This window comes from Bubalus bubalis, chromosome 2, assembly GCF_019923935.1.
Source record: "Bubalus bubalis isolate 160015118507 breed Murrah chromosome 2, NDDB_SH_1, whole genome shotgun sequence".
NCBI lineage: Eukaryota > Metazoa > Chordata > Mammalia > Artiodactyla > Bovidae > Bubalus > Bubalus bubalis.
The window spans coordinates 170,960,205-170,970,039 of record NC_059158.1 but is presented as its reverse complement, the minus strand read 5'-3'; positions in this window follow the sequence as shown (position 1 = coordinate 170,970,039).

The window sequence follows — 9,835 nt, the reverse complement described above, 5'->3', positions numbered from 1 at the left end:
CCACGTCAGTCATCCATTATAGGAGAAGGGAATCAGAGACGTGTTCCATGTGAGTCAGACACACAGACTTGTAGGACCCAGGGCTAAGATGGAGGATATTGCAGTTTCCTGGAAGGCTCCTAAGACTATTGTGGGGACATTGGAGGGAAGAGTCAATTCTGACTCCATGTTGGATCTGTTACTTTAACCTTTGCTTCCTGTTGCTTTTGTTCACTAAAAGCATATTGCTTATACATAATGGCCTGCCTTGGGGAGCCCTGCCCCTCTGCCTGAATATTAAACCAAAGTGCCTTTGTTTAGGATGCTGTTCACCTGTGGAAGGCTACAGGAAGAAAGGCTTGCCATTCTAGGACATATTTGCAAGACTGCTGAGCTTTATACTTTGCTTCCTCACTTCCTCCCATCTCTCTTCTGTAAAAGAACCTGGCATCCAGACCCCAGTAAGATGGTTATTTTAAGACATTAGTCTGCCATCTTCTCGGTCATCCAGTTTTCTTAATAAAGCCATGTTCCTTGACTCAACACCTCATCTCTTGGATTTATTGGCCTGTCGTGTGGTGAGCAGAGTGAGCTTGGAGTTGGTGAAGGGGATACAAGTGTTCCCACTGAATGTGGGATGAAATCGCCTTCTGTTTGGAGATTAAAGTAATGGTGACCCCATAAAACTGAGGACTTGGGGCTAGAAATAGGTATAACAGGACTTTGCCTTGGAACGGAACCATTTCACAGATGTGGAAACAGATGTGAATGGAAGTTTGAAAGACAGCAGCTCTCTAACTCCCAGGGGAGGGCTCTTTCCATGGCACCACTTTGGGTCTCTTCTTGGCCCCCCTCCCCTCCCTGAGATCCTCTTGGGGCTCTTCAGACACCCTGAGCCATCACAGCGTGACCAGTCTGCCCCCAAGATGAACGCAGCCTGCCTGCCAGCCTCCCCAAGTCAGCACCTTATAGAGAGCAGATTTCTCTCCTCCTCTGTTCTGCCTCATTTCTTCCTCCATTACTCAGGGCACCAGCCATGGAGCTCTAAATAGAAACAGTCCTGCTTAATTGTCTCTCCCAGTGAGCGCTCTCATCCCCCTCTCTGCCTCGAGGGTCTGGCACAGGCTGGGTGCACAGTGGAGTCGTTAAATGCCTGCTGACTGACAGCTTCAGCCAATACCATTGTCCCAGCCTGCACTTCAAGTCAGGAGAAAATGGGAGACTTGACTACATCTGGATCCTGAGCCCCATAGCACCTGCTGGAGGTAACAGAGAGTCAGGGTCCTCTCACCACATCCCTCATCCCCAAAGGTACAGGGAGCTTCAGCCCACCTGGTAGGAGTGATGACTATGCTGGGGAGACCGGGGTGTCCCACATCACCTACTGCAAAAAAGATCACATTTCTCATAAGGTTCAAATAAAAACTCCAATGTTATAGCAAGAGGTACTTGTGGTTTGAGATAAAGTCTCCAGTGACAGCGTCACACAGGGATTCAAAAAGTGCAGAATCTGAGTCACTGAGACTTGAGGGGAGGTCATGGCCTTTGAAAGCCCCTGGTGGCTCAACCTGGCCCAAGGGATGGTGAAGACACAGACACCTAGGAGGCTATTGAAACGTTGAGATGAAAATGTTCCATAAAATGTGAAAGGGGAAAGGAGTATTATTTTCAAATTAACGTACTAGTCACCTTTTATGGAATTAAAATATATCTTTAAAAATGCACACATGAACTACTCTCTGAGATGTTAAACAATGAGGCTTCAGCTAGACAGCACCCTCCTGCCCCCTGGACAGGATGACCAAAAGTGTCAGCCTGTCAGCACTGTGGATTTCCCAGGACATGCAACAGTTAGTGGGAAAGCTGGCAAAGTCTTGGGCACACCCAGACACTTTGGTCACCTTATGTTCATCAGCCTGGCCTCTTTCTATCTGGGGCATCTGCCTGCTGCATTTTGGCTGATGAATCCACATGGGTTGCTGGTAAAGCTGCATGCCCAGCAGAGACAGGTATGTGTTGCTGTCTAACAGCAACAGATTCAAACAACTGGTTGTAAGAGCAAGGCTTGAAGATGGTAGCAAGGCGGGTGGAGAGGCAATGGTGCTGGGGATCTTGGATATTAGTGAGTGAAGCATCTGAGATCTCTTTGGCCCAGAATGATGAAGAAAGTCTCCTGGGGAGCTGGAGCCCTGCCAAGTCTTGATTGAATGAAGAGGAATCCATCACTATTGGAGAAGAAGCAAGGCAGTGCCTTTATTGATGTATGAGGCCTCCAGTGTCCATGTCAATTTCTGGGGGAAACTCAGGTGGGTCCCCTGGCTGTTCCTGAGCCAGTTTCTGTAACCAGAGGATGAGGTGTTGATCAGCTAGATGGTCTCATGACTGTCTCAGAGGGGGCAGAGGGGTGCTGATTGTCCACCAAAAGGATCCCTCAGAGAGGAAGAGGAGCTCCAAAAAGGAAATAAATGTAGCTTAGGTTTGAGTTCCTGCCGAGGTCCAGCCCCGGCTGATTCAGGGTATTCGAAGTGGGGACGGCGTCGGCGAGGATCAGAATACAATAGCTTCAATTAGATATTAATTAGAGATGTAAAGAGTAATAGAATGAGGATAGCTCAGTAGGAAAATTCAGTGGAGAAAAGAGGCTGAGTAGCTTGGTTTACGCGGGAGACCAATAAAACTTCAAGACAAGAAGTTTGCACCACTTACGTAGGCCGCAGGCGTCCTTCCGTTCTCCCGAAGGAGAGGAGACACGGAGGCCTCCCCGGTCGGATCTTAGAAGCCCAGGCATAATTAGTAAGCATGGTGGGTTCCGCGCTCCAGATGGAGACCTAGCCAGAGTGAGAGAGAGAGCGACATGGGGAGCCCAGTATTTCGAGAAACTGATCCCAATTCTTTATTTTCCATGGTCTACTTTTATACACTGAGATGTTATGCAAAAGTCACGTGGGGTCAGCAGTCCTGACTTTTATCAAAGTCAGGTGCTTCATACAAATGTATACAGAGGTCTTAGGGGTGTTACATCATCTTCTGGCCAGGGGGCCTGCTGACAATTTATGACCCTCTCCTTGTGACAGCGGTCAGTCAACCAGGACACTTATTTCTCCAAGGGTGATTATTCTTAAAACAGACACCACCCAAATAAAGTTACATTCCTATAGGGTGAGGGTGTAGTGGGTTTTAGTTAAGGAAAGAATTTACTTAGCCTAAGGTCTAATGTGATTTATATCAAAGGTTAATACTTATTTCTTCTATATATTCATTAATGTGTGTAAGGGCAGGGGATATGGAGTTGGCTCAACAAATGAAAAACCCTTCACCAATACAATTTCTAATCAGCCCACTATACTTATGCTAATGGTTTTCTAACTTTTCTAAGGAACCTGTTTTTAGAAGGTTTAAAGCATCTCGTGCCTCTCACAGTTGGGAGGCTGTGAGCAATCACATGTGGCCGGACAAGCCTGTCAGGCAGGCTAGAGAACCTTCAGAGGAGTTTGTAGGTTGAAACACTCCTATCACGCCCAGGAATTATTATTAACTGGAGCTCTAAGTTAACTCCTTCTCCTAAAGAGGTGGTGGGGGACAGCCCCCCGTAAAGTCAGAGGTGTAGGGGAGAGCACAAAGTAAAGTAGGCAGGCTCTGGTTATGGGGGTAGATGCTTGCGGATTTCCAGGGGGACTCCTGAGGCTCGATCCCACCTTTGCGTATGTCGAGCCTCCTTCCTCATGACCTTTGCCATGGGCGGAGTGCCTCACGCTGGCCCCCAACAAGTTCCTTGGAAAGCAGAGCAGGAAGCAAAGGCTCTGTTGTTGTTATTGTTGTTGTTCAGTTCCTCAGTCATGTCCAACTCTGCGACCCCATGGACTGCAGCATGCCAGACTTCCCTGTCCTTTACAATCTCCCAGAGATGGCTCAAAACTCATGTCCATTGAACCAGTGAGGCCATCCAACCACATCATCCTCTGTGGTCCCCTTCCCCTGATGCCCTCAATCTTTCCCAGCATCAGGGTCTTTTCCAATGAGTTGGCTCTTCTCATCAGGTGGCCAAAGTATTGCAGCTTCAGCTTCAGCATCAGTCCTGCCAATGAATATTCAGGGTTGATTTCCTTTAAGATCAACTGGTTGGATCTCCTGGCAGTCCAAGGGACTCTCAAGAATCTTCTCTAGCACCACAATCCGAAAGCATCTGTTCATGAACAGTATGAAAATGTAAAAAGCCTCAGTGCAACCCATTTATTAGGGAGCAGGAGAGGGAGAAGGACTATATCTGGGATGGAGGGGAACCCGTTCCGGACCGAGTTATGGAGCTGAACACAGCTTAGTAACACAGGTCACTGGTTGCTCAGTCTTCCAGGCCATCCTCTGAAAAGCCATCCAATTCTCAGCGTGGTCCTGCAGAGGAGAAGGGAGACCAGCTGTCCACAGGCGCTCATCTCTCATTGGTTCACCTGCAGGGTGTTACGTGCCAGGCTTCCCAGCTGCTCAGGGGCAAGTGTAGGGTCTCACACCCTCATGGTCAGGGAAGCCCCAGGCAGGAAGTGTACAGTGTGGACAGGAGACTGGAGGCTATTGGATGGAGCCTGGTCCAAGTCCACACAGAGATGGTGGCCTCAGCAGCAGCTCAACGACCCAAAGATAAGTGAGAGGGTCCAAAGTGGCACTGAGAAGTGTCGGATCCAGAGGGGCCCAGATAGTGCTCAGTGAGATAAGAGTGACCACTGTCCTCCTCCACACCCTCTGGTCTCTTGCCTCCACTGACGCTGAGACCACAGCCGCCGGCATTTATACAGAGACAAGCAGGGCTGGAACAGTCTCTGGGTCAAGGATAAGTCAGCTATCTCTAGTGAGAACCAAGGGACAGGCCTTCGTGCCCCACCCCCCGAGGAAAAGGCAGGAAGAGCTTCTTTCAGTGAAACCCAGAGAGATCTGAAAAAGTTGCTCAGTGGTTATTTCTTAATAATTAAGCTTCCCTGGGGGCTCAGATGGTAAAGAATCTGCCTGTAATGCGGGAGACCTGGGTTCGAGTTGGGAAGATCTCCTGGAGGAGGGCATGGCAACCCACCCCTGTATCCTTGCCTGGAGAATCCCCATGGAACAGAGGTGCCTGGTGGGCTTCAGTCCATGGGATTGCAAAGAGTCGGACACGACTGAGCAACTAAGTGCACACACACACAAGCTTGAAGAAGTCACAAACTTCAGGAGCCCTGTCTTAAATGTAGTGGGGTCTGCGTGGGGCAATGTGGGACTCCAGAGTTAAACAGCGAGATTTGAAATGTTGCCAAAGGACCTGGAGGAGCTGCAAGCACATGAGAAGCCAAACATCTCAGAAGAACCAGGGTCTGCCCAGCACCATCTGTGGGCAAAGAAAGGGGAAGGATCTGGTCTCCAGTCCCCATGGGGCAGGACTCTGCTCATCTTACCATGTCCAAGTCAAGCCCCCGCCCTCCTCTCTCTGCAGGTGCCAAAGGTCATGGAACCCCAGGAGCTGTGTCCCATCCCTTGGCCTTGAGGGAGGGTGTGTGTGAGGGTGGCCTTTGGTGGCTGTTTGTGGGATTTGATCATGTCTTCCTGTGCAGAAATGGTCAAGGCTTCTGTCTGATGGGGACCTGGCCAAGGTTAAAATGACAAGTGAAACAAGTGATATCACGAAACTGTGAAAACACGTGGTCTTGATGACAGAGTTTGTCATTTAATGTGAACCCAACACATAGGTTCCCTGCTTTGCATGTTTGGCCCCCATCTCCACGGTACCCTGGAGTTCCCCATCACAACACTTAGCACACCACCTCACAACTTCCAGTTTACTCTCTCTCCCACCAGACCTGGGGCCCTGGGAGGGCAAGGTCCGTTTCTTGTTCGCCATCCCACGCCCAGGGCCGGCCACGCTGCAGGCTCTCAGCCATGCTCTGAATGCCAGTGTTTTGTATCTTGGTCTAGATGGCAGGTCTACCCAGGCCAGGGAGGCTGGCTATGCGGTCTGTGAGCTCCCAGAGGGCAAGGCCATGTCCTGCTCATCTCTGTCCCCATTCCCTGGATAGGACCCAGCAGGTTGGGGAGCTCAGAGCTCTTTGTTGAGCGAATGACTGACATCAGCTCCTCACTCAGCGCCTTTCTGGCTCCATCTCAGCCTTTGGCCCGGGTGAGCCAGAGCTTTCCTTCTCCTAACAGATTGGAAAACCGGGACAACACCCTCTCTGTGCAGAGGCAGGAGGGGATGTGGTGGGGTTTCCTTTTTGCCCCCTGAGGACAGCGGTGTGCGGTGTTCTCATCTGTGGATGCCCGCTTGCCCCAAGGAGGGGCAGCCGTTTGACTGCCCCACAAAACTGGTAGGAGACAGCCCTCCTGAATCAGCACAGCAAATTCCCTGGGCTCGGGACTGCCCAAGGGGGCTGCTAAAGCCTGGGGCTTGGTGTGCATCACCGAAATACTGTTCTTCCCGGGGCTTGTCCCAGTTCTGGGAAATGCGAGTTGCGTTAGCAGCAACAACAGGCAGGAGCACAACGCCAGCTGGAGGGAATCCAACTGGAATTGCTCCTGGTCTCAGGCACCGTCTCTGCTCAGCAAAGCCCAGCCCTGGAGCCCTGGTGACCATAGCCTCCCGGGGAATGATGGCCAGAATGGGGCCATCAGGTCCTGCTGGGGGGATCTCTGGAGCCAGTGGGGCAGCCTGTGTGGGGCAGCTCTGCTCTGACGGGTTCCCTGAGAGAAGAAATGACCTGGGTGGGTCACATTGCAGGCCAAGGAAGTGGGTGCAGCCTGGGCGGTCAGAGGCTGGGATGTCCTCCACGACACCCGGGAGGTGGGGACACTACTGAGACAGAGGGCATCTCACCCCTCCAAACCCACACTGTAAGGCCCCAGTCAGCACAGCCCAGGCCTGCCCCCGCCCCCCACTCTAGCCCATGAATAGGGCATCTCTGAACACCCAGAGAATTAGGTTTTCCCCTCTCTTTTGAAACGGGAAGAAAGGCCTTTGGCTTCTCAGATTGGTTAGAGCTGCCTCATTTCCCATATCACTCAGTGTTTCATCAGATTGCTGCCAACTGCTTCCAACCGCCCAGATCCAGAGAGCCCTGGGGATGCCCCAACCCAGCCAGCTGCACCCCTGCTTCCCTCCAGGAACGACACAGCCTGGGCCCCGCAGTATGGGGGTCTCGGTTCACTAATGACCTTCCAGGGCTGCCCTGGCAGAGGCTGGGGCAGGGGTTGCAGGGGTGAGGGTCGGGGGGGAGTCTGTCCTCTTCCACTCCTGAAGTCACCACTTCTTTCTCTTCTCCAGCTTCATTCTTTCCGTCCCCACTAACTTTACAAGAGAAGATTTTGTGGGGGCCCCAGGAGTTCAGTTATAGTTTTACAACCATCAATTATTCCCAAATGGTAGGAGCCCATGGGGGAGGGGCTTCGTGTCAGGAGGGGCTTCTCCTGACACGAAGGGGTGGGCAAGTTTAGCATCCTTACATAGGAGGGGAGGGATGTGTCCCAATCTGGGGAAATTGATGGAAGAACAAAACTGTCCCCCTCCCCAGAGGTGCCTGGAAAAGACCTTCCAGGAGTGAAACCCAGACCCTCAGGCATCCTGCTGCATGCCCAGGAGAAGGGGAGGAAGGCTGGGGGATCTCTGGTGAGGACCCTAAATAGGCCAGAGACCAGAGAGAGGAAACGTCAAAGGCAGACACCAAAAGGCCTAATGGTGGGGAAAGTTTTCCACTGTCTTCTGGATGTTGTGTGTGCTCAGAATTGTCTGATACTCATATTGAATTCTTTTAAGCTCTGGACTGTGCTTATACACTCTTCCAACTATTGTGAGCTCAGTCGAGAGCTTATCTAATCCTATCCATAACCAAGTCAGATAAAAATTATTATCTCCCATTTACAGAGGAGAAAACTGAGACTTGGGGAGATTAAATAACTTGCTCCAGTTCACTGTAGCCAAAGACAGCCTCAAATAACTTCATCCTCTCCTGTACACGGGTGTTACTTTCTCCGCTTAAGAGATGGAACTTACAGAGACTTCCCTGGTGGTCCAGTGGCTAAGAATCCACCTCCCAATGAGGGGGACTTGGGTTTGATCCCTGGTCAGGGAACTAAGATCCCACATTCTGCAGGGCAATTGAGCCTGCGTGCCGCGACGACTGAGCCCACCAGCTATGGAATCCACACGTCACAGCTAGAGAGAAGCCCACGCTTCTCAACAAAAAGATCACGGATGACGCAGCAAAGATCCCATATGCCGCAGCTAAGACCTGACACACCCAAATAAATAAATGAGTTTTTAAAAAAAAGAGAGAGAGAGAGCTTATATCGCTTCTTGAATCTGGGTTGGGCCCAGAACTTCTTGACCAATAGAACGGAGAGGAGATGAAGTGCTGGGACTGCCAAACCCAGGCATTAAGAAGGCTTAGGGGCTGTGACTTCCTCCCTTTCGGAACCCAACCTCTAAGGTGTGGGGAACCCAGGCCGTCCAGAGGAGAGGCCCACTGGGAACAACATCAAGGCTCTTGGCTGATGGGCCCAGCTGAACCCTGAAGTGATGTGAAGCTATCTTAGAAGTGTATCTTCTTTCCCCCATTAAGACAACTCAGCTATGATACATAGGGTAAAGTCCAGCTGTCCCCACTGAGCCCTGCCCAAACTGTAAAATCTTGAGTAAATACCTGCTACCCTAAGCCACGGGTTTTGCAGCGTTTATTATGCAGCAATAGGGCACCAAAACAACTGCACAGCTGGTAAACGGCAGCAATGGGATTCATATCCAGATCGGGTAGTCTGAAGTTCACTCTCTGACCACTGTATCCCAGGGCTGACCTGCCACCCTGACATGCAGGGCATCATTTGACCCATCGCCCCAAGATGAGGCTGTGCAAACTTCCTTTTATGTCCAGGATGCAGGCTGGATACCCTCCGTCTCCAGGAACCCCGGAGTGTCCGAGTCTTCCTCCTCTCACAGCTGCTGGAACTCCCAGCCCTGCCCGGAGGATGCAAAGTGCTGGCCCGGGGGTCAGACTCACTGCTCCAGCCTCTTCTCAGCCACTGAACCAGCTGTCTGCCATGGCCACGGGGGCCACTTCTCCCCACATCCCCCTCTGGGTGTAGTTGAAGAGTCCGCCAGCTGAAAGAAAAAGAAGTCAGAGGCAAGCGAGGTCACAGAGGGTGTCCTGTGTCTTCCTGCACCTCATCACTGAGGTCAGCTCCCAGGAGGAGACTTGCTACACCCTTTGGGGATCTGAGAAAAGAGGAAAATAGTGTCCCTTAGTCAGATTGCTGTTGTTCAGTCCCTCAGTCGTGTCCGGCTGTTTGTGACCCCATGGACTGCAGTACGCCAGGCTTTTCTGTCCTTCACTATTTCCCAGAGTTTGCCCAAACTCACATACATTGAGTCAGTGATGCCATCCAACCATCTCATCCCCTGTCGCCCCCTTCTCCTCCTGCCCTCAATCTTTCCCAGCATCAGGCTCTTTTCCAATGAACCGGCTCTTTGCATCAGGGGGCCGAAGTATTAGAGTCAGATACTCCAAAATAAAGGACTTGGAAAGGAGGTGGCCCCAAACCAATCCTGCAGCTCTCACCCCTCCCCCACTCCAGGATGCTACCTGGATAGAGCGTCTGGAAGGATAGAATGAATAGCATCCTACGTCACTCGGCCTTTTGCTAAGTGAGAAGGGCTTCCCTGAGACTGCCAGGGGACTTGTTTCTGCTGCTGAGATGGGCGATCCTGAGGACCTGGTGAGTGACCAGCACCTGAAGAGTGACTGGCTGTGGCTGGAGCTGCCTGCGTGGAGCACAGAGCAAGCAGAGGTGGCTGTGCAGGAGAACCAGTGCATCGAAAGATACATGAATGTCTCAGAAGCTGTTCTGGGTT